At 43.6% G+C, this 14,969-nt stretch overlaps 1 protein-coding gene across 5 annotated transcripts in view; it reads right to left on the bottom strand.

The window, feature by feature from the left end:
- The window catches only part of SIPA1L2 (signal induced proliferation associated 1 like 2), a 234,414-nt gene extending 221,002 nt beyond the window's left edge, over positions 1-13,412 (bottom strand). For 3 of the 5 annotated variants that reach the window (XM_016941031.4, XM_016941027.4, XM_054660264.2), the window contains exon 1: positions 12,774-12,857. The gene's annotated coding sequence lies outside the window, so the exon portion shown is untranslated. Of the gene's footprint in view, positions 1-12,773; positions 13,039-13,334 lie in introns of those variants that run through there. The other 2 variants (XM_063790534.1, XM_016941012.4) reach the window with 2 other exon arrangements.
- Between the last annotated feature and the right edge of the window lie 1,557 nt (positions 13,413-14,969).

The following is a 14,969-nucleotide window of genomic DNA, read 5'->3' as shown; positions in this document are numbered from 1 at the left end:
AAATAATTCCTCAGTTTTGCAAAGATAAACAGATTTATTTCCATTCACCTAAAATTTTCTAAGTATCAGATACAAATAAACCAGTAATATGTCAGGATCTATCTCTTCAGAAGCAAAGTTGCTCAGCTCAGTGCTGTGAGCTGGCCTGAGCCAGGCCTGCAGCAAGTGTCAGCCAACTAACAAAAGAAGCACCTCATCTCCAGAATGAATGGGTGGGATGTAAGATGAGACCCAGTGGGGAAACTGCCAAATCAGATAGGAAAATCACACCCCTGTAAGGAAAAGGGAAGTTGAGACGTGACTGAAGATAAATACATAAATATCTGACAGAAATTGCTCCTAAAATCATTTGACAAATGGATATGACCTCTGAAAAGGTCATGTGATCAAGATGAAGGCAAAGAAAACCCAGTGTGGTCATATAAAGTATACAACAAAGTAAAAATAAATAAATTATGCTGAATTTTGAAAGAAGCTTTATACACAAGAGTGCATACTGCATGATTCCATTTACATCACGTGCAAGAACATGCAAAACTTATCAATGGCCCTAAAAAAAAAAGGAACAAAGATTGCCTCAGATAAAGGTGGGAAACAAAAGAGTAAGTTGACCGGGCAGGGACATCAGAGAACTTTCGGAAGTGAGAGAAACATTTCACATCCTAATAGAAGTATGGGCCATATGGGTGTATGCATTTATCAAAACTCACAGAATGATACACTTAAGATTTGTGCATTTCACTCTATACCTTTTACTTCAAAAAATGTAAAAGTTTTTAACTCGTTTACAATATACATGCCGAAATGTTTAGTGAGAAAGTGCAAAAAGTGTGCAACTTACTCTGAAATGCATCCAAAAAATAAAATGGATTGATGGATGGGTAGAAGACGGAGAGACATGTATAAAGCAAATAAAACCAGACCTAACAACTGTGGGATCCAGGAGGTGGGTACAGAGGTGTCCACTACGCCACACAATATTTTCAGCTTTTCTGTAAGATTGCAAATTTGCATGATAAAACGTTGGGGGAAAGTATATGGTGATTACACTGAGATTTATTGGTTTAAATAAATCTCATAAGTTTAAAGCAGAACGCAAATCTTACCCAGCACTTACTGTTAGTTCATGAGACATAAGATAGGAAGTGGACTGAAGGAAGGGAGCATCAGCAGCAAACGAACAACACCCCAGAGACCTGGGGGCGGAAGGGATGCTCAGGCGAGGCGAGCTCTTTTTGTCCACAGACATCCTTCCTAATGTCGCCTCAGTTTAAAACTCTTGTGGCTGGGTGCGGTGGCTCACACCTGTAATCCCAGCACTTTAGGAGGCCAAGGCGGGTGGATCACAAGGTCAGGAGTTCGAGACCAGCCTGACCAAGATGGTGAAACCCCGTCTCTACTAAAAATACAAAAATTAGCTGGGCGTGGTGGTGTGCGCCGGTAATCCCAGTTAATCAGGAGGCTGAGGCAGGAGAATCGCTTCAACCCAGGAGTCGGACGGAGGTTGCAGTGAGCCAAGATTGCACCACTACACCCCAGCCTGAGGGACAGAGTGAGACTCCATCTCAAAAAAAAAAAAAAAAAAAAAACCTCTTGTTACTCAGCATAATTTTAAAATAAATCACTTCAGTGTATCAATTATCAAGTTATATATTCCTAAGTATAAAGTCTCAAAACAAAACACATGACCTTGAGTTGCAAATATAATACTATGTGTATATTCTGTCAACTAACTGAAATGAATTCAGTAATTTTATACCAAAACATCATTTATATCTCTGTATATCCAAAATAATTTTTCCTTTAGTTTTATGACACAGTCTATAACCTTTAGTAAATTACAATGAGGAAAAAAAACATCATGACCATCTTACATGATAGACAAAGTAATTATCACCACTTTGAAAATACTGTCCGTCACTTCTCCTTAATGTTGCTTTTGTTAATAAAATCCATTTCTGGAGTTGCAAAACCTAAACCAGGCAAAAAGATGAGTTTGTATTTAAGCAGATCATTTTAATAGAGATAGTACTGTGATCAAAGGAACAACTGAGAGTGTTCTGTATGTATCTTCTGGTCTTGGAGAGGGCCTACAGTTTCCTTGCACACAAGAGGCCCTCAACAAAAACTCAAATCCTAACCATTTTCCAAAGCTTAACTCAAATTCCATCTTCCTTGAATGTTTTCCTAACCATGCAAACCCACCTTATTCTCAGCTAACCACACAGTCTTTCATCTGAAAGAAGCTGTAGTGCCCATCTATCATATGGTCTCATTTACACAGGAATCTTTTTCTAATACACCTGACACATAGCCATCAACTCTGCCCAAGTTAGTTAGTTCATCACCTAAGAAGGCAGGGCATTCATCACCTAATAAGGTAGCCCATGCTACTACACGATAGCTCTAGTGATTAAATCATGCCCTCTGATAGTTCTGAATCAGTAACAAAAGGAAGTTTAACTAGAAGAACACTCAAAGTCCCTCCGAGGACTAAATTCTAAGAGTCAGTTAATTTGCTGACTCTGCCTGACAGCTACCCAGGACGGGATGGACGGGATGGAAGGACAAGATCCCTGTCCTCAGGGGTCTCACACCCTAGGGTGCCCCTGTTAACTTGGAAATCTTAGAATGCCAGCATTTAAAAAGACTTCAAGATGGCATGGTCCCACATCCTTATTTTAAAATTGGATTATAGTCACTGCCCCAGAAAGCTGAGGGAGTTAGACAAGGCCACAGAAGAACCCCTTATCCCACTTGTATCATCTGCAATAGCAGGATATTCTACTCTGCTCTTAAATGCTCCAAATAGATTTATTTTTAAGATGGAGTCTTGCTCTCTCACCAGGCTGGAGTGCAGTGGCGCGATCTCAGCTCACTGCAACCTCCGCCTCCCGAGTTCAAGAGTTTCTCCCGCCTCAGCCTCCTGAGTAGCTGGGATTACAGGCACGCGCTGCCAAGCCTGGCTAATTTTTGTATTTTTAGTAGAGACGGGGTTTCACCATGTTGGTCAGGCTGGTCTCGAACTCCTGAACTCATGATCCGCCCGCCTCAGCCTCCCAAAGTGCTGGGATTATGGGCATGAGCCACCACGCCCGGCCAGATTTTTTTAAATTACCGTTTTTCTCCATAGTTTTACCTGTTCCAAAAAGGAAGAAGGTAAAAGTTCACTTTTAAACACACTAATGCTTGCAGGGATGACAAGGAAAGCAAGTGCATATTGCCAGAACCCTGCTCCATGAAGGCAGGTGTCTCGATGTACACTTCTCTCCACCTTCCTCAACACCTCCCAGGGTGCTACAGCAAGGGAAGTACAGATGTGCTAAGCCTTTGCTATTGGAATAACAAAGAGCGTAGTAAGATTAAAGCAGTGTCTCTTGAAACTCTCCTAGGGCCTTGTTCCTCATTCCATGCACATATCCTGTGCCGACTCAACATCCCCTCTGCTCCACAGCTTATCTCAGAAAGAACTAAGTTACGGTGCCAAGCTAAGAGGATGAATTTAGAAAGCTCCACATAACCAGACGCACAGCGACAGCAGCCATCAGACATCACCCAGATTTAACTGCCCTAAAATTAGCAGTCAGAGCAAAGTAGTTACTGCAATGATTGCGTCAGAGCTATTCTGACTGGCGAACTGCCAGTTTTAAACAAATTGTCCTGCTTTCTCTACCAGGGAAACAATATTTTGGAACAGAGCCAGCTAAGCATTTCAGTGAATGTTCAAATTCTAGCTTCGCTATTAATGTTGTATAATTCAATGACAAGGTGAACAAAGTCTATATAGGCTGCATCTGCAAGGGTGTTATTTTCTTTGTTGTAAGCACTTATTCTTTGGGTGAGTAAAGTACTGTGGATGAATCCTTTTAAATATTTAAATGCCTGAAATTTATTTAGGGATTCACATTCAACTGGCTTAAACAAAGATTATGCAAATCTAGCAAAGTATAAATGCAAAACAAAAATTGTTTTCCTCTTATATTTCTTTTAATCTTGGCCAAGACTCAGAGGCTAAAAAAAATGTTCTCTGCATGATCACAGAAGGACCCACTCACTTCCCAACAAAGAATATATAACCTGATTCAATCAGTAAAACTGCTACCTCACCACAAATTACAAAATTTCTAGTTAATAACAGACAATTCACTGGCTGAGAGAACAGGGAAGTTTTTAGACCAGAACAATGAGCTCATTAGCCCAACCCTCAGCCTCCACTTCCCCCTTTCAGTGATAGTGAGTCGGTAATTCCGCCATTCTTATATGCACACACCTTCTTTAGTCCCTCCCTCTCTCCCTTCTTCCTTTCTGTCTTTTCATTCTTTCCTTTTATCATGATTTATTGAAACCTACCATACCTTACAAGTGAGCTGTAGAATAAAGAACACTATAGCTGGAACCAAGAGAAATGGGTTTAAAATATAAGGACTCAGATTCAGAAAACCACACTTTCGTGAAACCTTAGTTTTTGTATCTGTAAAAGGGAAAAAAATCCCACCAGCCTTATAAGGTTCTCGTTAAGTATACATGAGAGAACACAAATGAAAGTTCAAGCACGATAACATTTTACACTCGCCTTTAAGAATATCTCTCCCCAATTCTTTATTCTCTTCATAAATCAACATTAGTCTCCTTCACTTATTCTTGTCATTTAAAACATTTTTTGTGTGTGTGACAGGGTCTCACTCTGTCACACAGGTTGGGGTCCACTGGCACGATCAGCCCACTGTAACCTCGAACGCCTGGGCTCAAGGGATCGGCCCTCCTCAGGCTCCCCAGCGGCTAGGTCGACAGGTGTGCACCACCACACTCGGCTCATTTTAAAATTTTCTGTAGAGATGAGGCCTTGCTTTGCAGTCCAGGCTAGTCTCAAACTCCTGGGCTCAAGCAATCCTTGCCTCAGCCTCCCAAAGCACTGGGATTACAGGCATGAGCCACTATGCCCAAATTAAAACATTTTAAATGGGAAAAATGACCTATTATTCCAAACAAATGAGTTACAACGATCCTCAAATAAAATTGGTTGATAAATTGGATGCTTCTACTATCATGTACGCCTTGCTTACAGCACTTATCACAGCATACCTTATACACAAATGTAAACAAATAGGAGTTAGAATGACATCCCTCTAATGTCATATTACAAGAACTAGCACTACATTAAGATATTAAAGATAAAAGACTTTTACCATGTAAAATTAAGACTATGGCCACCGAGCACCTACCACATTTAAGGCATAAATAATATCCTCATGTACTGAGTCAACAAAAGATGCACTATACACTACTGATGGGGTTTTTAAACATCATGATTTCCTGTAGAAATGAACCCTGCTAATAGACTGAGAGCTAAAGGACTACAGACAGTACTACACAACTCAGAAATCCTTTCTGTTCAGTAAGCTTGATTAAGCCCCAGCCAGGGCTTTTAAGTCAACCGCAGCCTCATGGGATTCAAACAGGGCTATGCAGGCATCAGCACAGATGAGACTTTGAAACCTGGGAAAGGTGTAAATCACACTCTCTCATGAAAGGCGGCCACCTAAGGGTGCCCAGGCTCCCAGGAACCACACCCCTCTGAATGGGGCTATAAAGTTCTTGATGTAACAGATGGAACACAGTCCCTCTTCAGAAACTTCCACATTTTTACCAGTTCCATATCAGAGTTCAATCACAGGTCATTTCAAACGACCCAGGAAAGGCATAAATGAGGTATAAATTGTTGTTCAAGATAGATCATGTACAATAGAAATAATGATTAGAACTTGCTCAACAGTATTTAGTTCAACAAAAGCCAAGATAAAGGAAGTTCTTTTATGTTCAACCCACAACTCCCAATCATTTCTTTAACAAATATTTGTTTACTGTGAGCCTATTATGTGGCAAAAACCACCTAAGTGCAGGGAATACAGCAGTAAACCAGAAATGTCCCTGCCTGTTTGCTGCTTACGTTCCATTATTAAAATCGCACAGGAGGATGGGAGGGGGTGGATGGTGCTCGTTTAGCTGGAAGTTACTGGAGATACAAGAGCAGGGCTCCCTGCTGTCTCTCCTCACTCATTCCCAACCCACTAATGGCTGGGAAGTCAGGCATTCCTTGCACTACGGGTGGCTGTGTGCTACAGTTCTGGCCAATCACATACAGACAGAGCTAGGCTATCAATCTGAACTTTTAACATACCCTGATCCTGGGAATGGTTTTGTCTGAGTGTGATAGTATGATGCTTCTTAAACAGCTGAGTTCAGGCCAGGCACAGTGGCTCACGCCTGTAATCCCAGCACTCTGGGAGGCCGAGGCGGGCAGATCAGGAGGTCAGGAGATCGAGACCATCCTGGCTAACATGGTGAAACCCCGTCTCTACTAAAAATAAAAAAAAAAATTAGCTAGGCATGGTGGCAGGCACCTGTAGTCCCAGCTACTCGGGAGGCTGAGGCAGGAGAATGGCAGGAACCCAGGAGACAGAGCTTGCAGTGAGCCAAGATCGCACCACTGCACTCCAGCCTGGGCGACAGTGCGAGACTCTGTCTCAAAAAACAAAACAAAACAAAACAAAAAAACCACTGAGTTCAATTAGAAACTTTCTAAGGAGAATAGCATCGCCATTACATTAACCTCCTACCCCTCAATAAATGAAACCCCAAACCAAGACCCACAAGCAATTCTGGAAGAAAACAGACCAAAGTCAGAAATGTCTTCGGGAAAAAGAATAAATACACAGTAAATATAAGGCCCATCAAGAGTGGAGTTTGTCTTCCGCTTGCCTCACAAGACCCTACAGGCTCCCTAGAAATTCCATTTCTCAACTGCTATAAACTCTAACCAGTGATAGTACAACAGTGGTCTCTACACAGGGGCCACACATTTCAAAGATACAAATGCCCTTGAGATGCAGAGAAAATACTTCTACATCTATTTATTTTTAATATTAATCTTCTTAAAATGTACATTTGTTTTATGTCCATAATATCTTAGCACAGTAAAGTATATGTTTATACATACAGATATCTTATACATATACACACACACAAACGTGCATGCAGATATGTATACATGTATACGCATACATACATGAACACTTAGACAATTGTGTATATAGATGGGATGCACGTTGAAAAAAGTTTGAGAACTTTGAGAACCAACTAAAAAGAAACCACTGTTTTTTGCATTAGGCCATTTAAACACCTGAAACAGGTAGCATTTGCCCTGTACAAAGAATCAAAACTATAATTCCTAAAATTACTTATTAGAAACTTCAATACAGAGAGGACAGTATCCCAAAGCCATTCCTGAACAATGTGAATACCCACTGTTCAACAAGGAACCAAATGTGTTATCAAAACCACCTCCAGAAGACAGTGAAAGTAGTTATGCTGACTTCACAGGACACTACGCCTTAAGCATTAATCCGAACTTTCTTTTAAAACTCCACACAATAGTTCATCTCAGCAGACATAATCTTTTATTCACCCAGGAGTTCTTACTTTCCACAGTAACAATTTTTAACACTGGCTCTTTACCTAGATATTTTTACTTAAGAGTTTGAATATACTACCAGATAGCTTACTTCGGACTGTTCTGATTTCCTGAGCAACTCAACTAAATGGGGATATTTCTCAGCAGATTAAGCAAATATGCAGAAGTGAAAAATACGGAGTAATCTAATGGGCAGAGTTCAAGACACTCCTTCTGGCTAAATGTTTATTAGTAAAATAGGAAGAGAAGTATATCAACCAATTAAAACAAAACCGGAAGAGACTGTGGTGTTCTTCCCCACTATCTGAAAGCAATTCAACACAAGAGACTACCAAACCAAAAAATAAGCTGAAGAAAGTCCAACAAGATTCTGATTTTTCCTACAAGCATTGCAGTTCCTAAGGCCTCCAGAGGTCACAGATCACAGTGTGACCCTAGTGTCTCAATCCAGTCAGTCATTTAACACATTTTCTTAATCATATGCAGAAGAGAGTGCTCGTTACTAGGGACACACTGAAAATGAACTCATTATTACTCAGCATAACTTGGTCAGTAGAACCAGCAAAGGAGGTTTGACACACTCTTTCAGGATATCCATGTGGAAAGGTGGAGCTATATGGGCTAGTTATAAGATATTAAGAGCATTAGTAGTTAACTATAACCGAGAGTGTGACTCCTTGTAAGCCTCGAGGGAAGCTTCCAGAGACACACTTCGTGTTGTTCAGCCAGTTTAACAATTTCATCACCGGCTTAAGTAAAGATATAAAAGAGTCTGATCTAATAATGTACAGACAGCATTTCTTTGGGAGGACAGGTAAAGGTGCCAAATAATATAATCAAATTCTAAAAAGCATGATGGAAAGAATCAGCTAAAATAAAGCAAAACCACAGCGCAATAAATGTTAGGTTTTGCAGTGACATCAGCGCAAGATGGAAAGGTTCGATGGCAGCATGTGATTAACGGCTCGGTGGGTTTTAGTGAAAAGGAAACTCGTTGAGTCTGGCCACCAGAAAAGTAAATGCAAACTTGGACTACATCAGTGCAAGCAACATGCAACCTATGACAAGACGCTCCTGCTGTACTCTACACGGGTCATGTTCACGGGTCACGTTACACCAAGAGCCCAACTCTGACAGAGACTGAAGGATTTGTTCTGTAGGCCACCAAGGCAGTAGAATTTGAATAAACAAGCAGAATCAGATTTCAATTCTATAGGCCAAAAAACTTTCTAGTACTCAAAACCATTAAAAGGTGGAAATCACCACCCGTTACTTGCAATGTTCAGGTATTACTGGAAGACCACTTACAGAGATTATATAAAAGGATCCAAATATCAAAGAAGGGTTAGTTGAGCTACTCAGTGATTTCCAAACCCTGGTCCTTAGTGAATTTTTCATTGACCCATGCAAAAGAAAAAAGTGTCGTGTGGGGATAGATAAAAATCCACGAGAGGGGTAATTTTAACACAGCTCCTCTCTGGATAGGAAGAACTCTCCTTTAAGTCTGACAGCATACATATTCTTCTCCCTTTCCCCACCTTTTCTCTTTTTTGGTACATCAAAAGGATTTTGACGAAATGCATTGACAATAGGTAGTAACTGCTGTTGTCAATTTTAAACACACTTATGTAGCAACATTAAATGCTGACATATCTGACAATCCCTAATATTTGCTTTTTTTTTTTTTTTCATTTTACAGGTAGACGAAAACAAAAGGTATAGGAACAACATGACGAGACAATCTTCAAGGTCCTTTCTGGTCCAAAGGAGCTATGACAACTAGACTCGACTTGCTGCATATTTTCTTCCTTCCTACCACCCAACTTGGCTATCTAGTACTGGGGGAGAAGAACGAACCAAGGAATTGGGTTGCACTAAATATGAAATCTCTCAAGAAGCAGAACCTCAACAGTGAGTCAAGATCTGGCTCCCTTCTACAGCTGCTGTTCTTTGGAACCAAAGTTTATGAATCCAGTTCAGAAAGGATCAAAATAATCTATGTCTAAAGTTGGGAAGCTTTTAAATTCCTACCACATTGTTACCACACTTTTAAAAGGAGTCACAGCTACATGCAACTGGAACACAAAAAGCAATTTCTGAATCATTGATTTCAAGGTAAACCAAGTAGCTATGACCCTCATGCAAAGCATTCACATACAAACTTACTATAGGCCAAGGCAAAGAAATGACATAATCATGAAAAATATAAACATCCCAGTCAGACAGGCATTTTCATTACTCTAATGCGTTCGTCTTAAACCTTAAAGAAACCCCAAATTTTGGTGCTGAAAGGGATCATGAAAATAGTTTCATCCAAATTCATTTGTGACAGGTGGTAGAGGCAGGAAGCTCAAGGTTCCTGTCTGTGCCTAAAGCTTTTTCTACTCTCACTCTGCAAATCAATTAGGCACATTAACAGAAGTAGAAAACCTAGAACACGGTTCACTATTCTCTAGGACTGTACTTTGTATTTCATTGAAGTTCAAAACAGAAAGAAAAAAAAAAGCAGCTTTTCAATTAACAATACCCTAGTCTAAATTTTCTTCAAATTCAGTGTGTCTTTAAAAGGATTTGTAATCCTAAACTACCACCATAAATTGATCAGAAGTTCAAAAACTCAATGCCTTCCTCAATCTCAAAAAATAACCCTGCATTTACCAATTATGGTTGGGGGCAAGGGGCTGTATCCACATAAACACATAGTTCTTCGCAAAGTATGCAGGAAACACAATCCCTTTAAACTAGTTTCGATGCCCAAACACAGTGCTTTTAAACCAGTTTCAATTACCAAACAACTGGTTTTTCAGGGTAGCTAGTATTTCCTTACTTTCAGAAATAGACTGCTAATTTCAAAATAATAACCCGCTTCTCCTTTGCCTCAGGTAAAAAGATCCCCAAGGTGGACAAGTGTTTACTAAGCTCAGGTATCAAGGAACCCTTCAAAACACCATCCCAGTCTTGGGGGGGGGTGAGGGGGAGAAAAAAAAAACACCTTCCAAATCCATATTACACAGCTTTAACTACAGTAAGCATCATAGAAGCCAAATCATGATCTGATAATTCCCTTATTAGACTAATAGTTACATTCCGTACAATTAAAGCTCTTTGAGAAAATCTATGATTTAAAAACATAAAAAGCATTTAATGAAAAACATATACTTAAAGCAACTGGGTAAAATCTGTGGCCCATACTAAAAGCCAGAAGCTCCACCCCCATACCTGTGATCTAGCTCTTGCTTTATTTTCCGGATCAAGTGCTTACACTGCTTCTTATCCAAGTTCATTTCACCCCATCTATAGGTAGAATGTGGGTACTGATAAAAGCTGTTTCTGATTTCATTTCCTACTTCCCAGATGTTTGCTCTGTAGTTTTTCTTCTTTTTCCTTCAGCTATTTATGAATACACTCTAATTTAGAACAAATTCAATATGTCTTATTTTAAGCTGGGCAAGGCACACAATAAATGAGAGCTACAAAGATAATTTCAAGATATTTACCCAGCGTATAAATAAGTTTGCCTACCTAGGCAAGATTTGGACAGGCTGCCATGATCTTGCTTTAGAATAAAAGTGCTTAAAAAAACATAACTGGGAGCCTGCTGCTGCTGCTGCTGCTGTTACTGCTGAAACTACGGGCTACTGTGCTTGTCATAAAAGAGCTTGTGCTTAGAAATGAAAAAATCAAACATCCTCTGGGGAGATGTCCCTAACACAATCCCTGGTATGAATCATGCAGATACTTTAACTGCATCTCTTCCCAAAATGGATCAATGGAATCTTTTAGGAAGAATCAATGTGATTTATACCCAAAACTTAAGAAAGACTGCATTTTTCTCATGAATAATACTCTCTTATAACTCTGAATCAAGCAGTGAAATTCAATCAAGCGGTAAACATCTTTTAACTGGAAATATTGTCTAAACAGAATGACAAAACTAACAGAACTCTGAATTCTTTAAATAAGTCCAAACATGAAACAGGCATTCTTAAATGATGTAACTAAATACAGTAACCAAGTTGTCTCTTGAAATTCAACTTTGGGAATGCCAAAAATAATAGGCCACCTCTCAATATCCGCAAAAATATCGGTATGTGTAGGTTTTCTAGGAAAGTAATAAAAAGCAACAGTTTGGGAGATCTTTTTTCTTCAATTACTAATTGTAACACTAGAAAAATTACAACCTAGGCTGCACACAAACGCAACTCAAATGGGCAGTTTACTAAATGTCTGTCATAAGAAAGCCATCTAGTGTTAACGTTTAGAATGGAGACTGCAGACAAAAGAGGCAAAGAAAAGAAAAATCTGTGCGACTATTTTGAACTTACTGGGCAAAGACATGAGAATCACCAAGATTCTTTGAGGGTTTTTTTCCTTGTTTTTTTTTAAAAAAGCCATCCTTGTCAAAACCCAGTCTCAATCTAACCAAAATCCAAAATGTCTACAATTTTGTTTTGACCAAAATCATGTTTTGGTGAGCACAATTGCGTAACCAATGCACTTGATTTTTTCTAATACTCAGGCCAGAGTCATCTTGGGCTGAATTAATTTAACTCAAGCAGGTTAATGATGACAAATATCTCCCACAGGGGTAATGCCAAGTTGTTCTCTCTTTCCGAGAAGCCTCGGCTCTCTCTTGCAGATGATGAGCCGAAATTGATTCTTTGGGTTTGCTGCACGGCTGAAAATTAATCTGTAGGTGTTCCTAGGGATATTCCCAGGACGTGGGCAAACTACCCTCACTGACACGGGAAGACCCGGAGAGGCCCAGGAGCTGGCAAAGTGGGAAGAAAGGTCGCGGCGAGTGAGAAGAGCGCTCGCCGGAGGCTCACGGTCTTACAAAGAGGGATCCGTCCCGGTGAGGGCGCGCGCTCCGGGCGCACCCCCTCTAGAAGGGGAATGAGCCCCGCAGCAAGTTCGGCGTCAGCCGGCCAAGCGCGCCGGGGAAGCTGCGTCGGGCAACCGCGAGCCCTTCCAGAGAGCGTTAGTCAGAGCGGAGTTCTGGGCACCTGGAGGAGATCCTCCTCAGTGCCTGTGTCGCCGAGACGGGAATAACCTTTCAGCCGATCGATAACTTGGAGAGAACAGGCGGCGGCGGCTCCTCTTCCAGCCGGGGATCGGGAGCGCGGGCGCATCTGCGTCTACAAGCCGGACCCTGCGCCGCGCCCCTCGCACCCCTCGCCGCCGTCAGCCCCCCAAAGCGCCCCGAAGGGCATCCCCTTCCCCTTCGGGACAGTCCCCGCCTGGCCGCAGGCATCCCGAACCGACCCTCGCCACGCTGCCCGTCGGATTCCCCGACACGAACCTTCGCAACGCCGTCCGCCGGGACCTGCTACAGCCTGTGCGCCCCGGGCGGCGCGTACCCGGGCTGCCGCCTCGCCGCCCGCCGTTGCCCCGGGCTGCCCATCGGCCCGGACTCTCCCCGCGCCGGGCTCCGGCGGAGGCGGCCCGGACCCGCCGGCTGCGGCTGGAGCTCTCGGCCTGCGCTCGGGCGGCCGGCGGGGGCGCGGTGCTCCTCCTCCGTCCTCCTCCTCCTCTCGCTCCGCCAGCTCCTCCCGGGCTCCCAGTCTGCCGCGCCGGCTCCCGATGCCACCGCCCGCCCGCCCAGCGGCACCGCCCCCCGCCCGCTCTGCGGGCTCCCATTGGTAGCTGCCTGCAGGCCCCCTCGGCCCCGCCCCACGATTGGGCGCGGACGCCGTCAGTCTCACCGTCCGCCCGGCTCCGGGCGCAGCCGGTGCGCTGTTCCCAGGCCCCGCGGCGCGCGGGAGCTGCGCGTCCAGGAGGGGCCCGGACGCCCTTCTTGGGGAGGGGGCTGCGGGGCGCATCATGAGCCGCGCTGGGCGAGCTCGAGGGCCGGGCAGCCTACCTGGACCCCGGCTTCTAGAGAGCCGTCGCCGTCCTTGTCGGGACTCGCTTTCGCCCCTCTGAGGAATAAGTTAAAAACCGCGAGTCTGGTTCTGAGCCGCCCCCTGGCGCAGGCGCGACCCCACCCGGCCCTCCCGTCTCCCAACTTGGGACAGACGCGGCGGCCGGGCGGTCGGATCCGTGAGCCTCGGCCGTTGGGGCTACATACACAGCCCAGGACGCCACAGAATCGCCGAGGCCCCGCGAACGCCCAAACGGCCGCAAGTCGAAGTGATCCCATCTGAAGAAGACAGCGCGAGGAAGCGAGACCCTGCTGTGTGCCGGCCCCCGGAGGGCGCCCCGGGCCCTGTGGGTCGGAGGGTGGGGAAGCACAGAGAAACACGCAGGCAGTAAAACGTTAGGAGGACAGGGGGTGCCAGCGTGCAGGAAATGCTGCTAAGAGACCTTTAGGAGCCAGGGGGAAAACGGAGAGATTGGCAGTTCCAGGCACCCACATCCCAGCGCGGTCCGCTCACCCCTTCCTCCCTGCCCTCCAGGCAGCGCTCAGCCCACGGTAGAAATGTCTTGCATCTTTTTTCTGACGAGGAAGAATTGAACTTTTTATACCCAACTTTTCTGCTTTCTTAGAAATGTTGACTCACCTGTGAGGAAGCATTATTTGAAACTATTATTGTAAATTGCTTGACATTTGAATTAGATGCTGAAAGATTAAAGGGTCTCAGAAGAATCTTTTAAGCTAGACTGGAATTGACTCTGCCTAAATGGACAGCAACAGTCATCTATACGCAGGAATAATAAAGCAGGTGGAGGCAGCCTCTAACTTACCTTCCAGCCACACCGTAGAATTTCCTGAGCAGGCTTTTTTGTCAGAGTTTTGAGCTGGGTTCCCTGAGACTGGATTGGGGCTTTCAGTTTCTCCCCTTCTAGAGTCAGACTTCTTCCTGAAGAAAAAGTGTTCTCTCTACTTCCCTATCACAAACACTTCCTAGAACACAGCCCTGTTAAAAGGTAAATAGAGGCGGTCCTTCCCACACTATATTTCTCTGTGATCTGAAGCATGTACACATTATACAATCTTTCGTATCTTTTTAAATTATAGGTATAATCTGTGGGATTAGGTATAACTAAACAGGTCAAGAAGCAATCCTGTGACATAATACAATTCCTGAGCACTCCAGGTTTTGATGAGTTTCCCAATTGTCACCCCATTATCAGCATTTACAAGATTGTCATGTATTCATTTAACAAACATTTATGAAGCCGGGCGCGGTGGCTCAAGCCTGTAATCCCAGCACTTTGGGAGGCTGAGGCGGGAGGATCACAAGGTCAGGAGATCAGGATCTTCCTGGCTAACACGGTGAAACCCAGTCTCTACTAAAAATACAAAAAATAGCCGGGCGTGGTGGCAGGCGCCTGTGGTGGCAGGCGCCTGTAGTCCCAGCTACTCGGGTGGCTGAGGCAAGAGGATGGTGTGAACCCGGGATGTGGAGCTCGCAGTGAGCCGGGATCATGCCACTGCACGCCAGCCTGGGTGACAGAGTGAGACTCCGTCTCAAAAAACAAAACAAAACAAAAACAAAAACAGATTTATGGAGATCCTCTGATGTTCCAGACCATGCTAGGTGCTGGGAATATA

Source organism: Pan troglodytes, chromosome 1, assembly GCF_028858775.2.
Source record: "Pan troglodytes isolate AG18354 chromosome 1, NHGRI_mPanTro3-v2.0_pri, whole genome shotgun sequence".
Classification (NCBI taxonomy): Eukaryota; Metazoa; Chordata; class Mammalia; order Primates; family Hominidae; genus Pan; species Pan troglodytes.
Note: the sequence above shows the minus strand (reverse complement) of the source record. Positions and strands in the feature narration are given on the sequence as shown.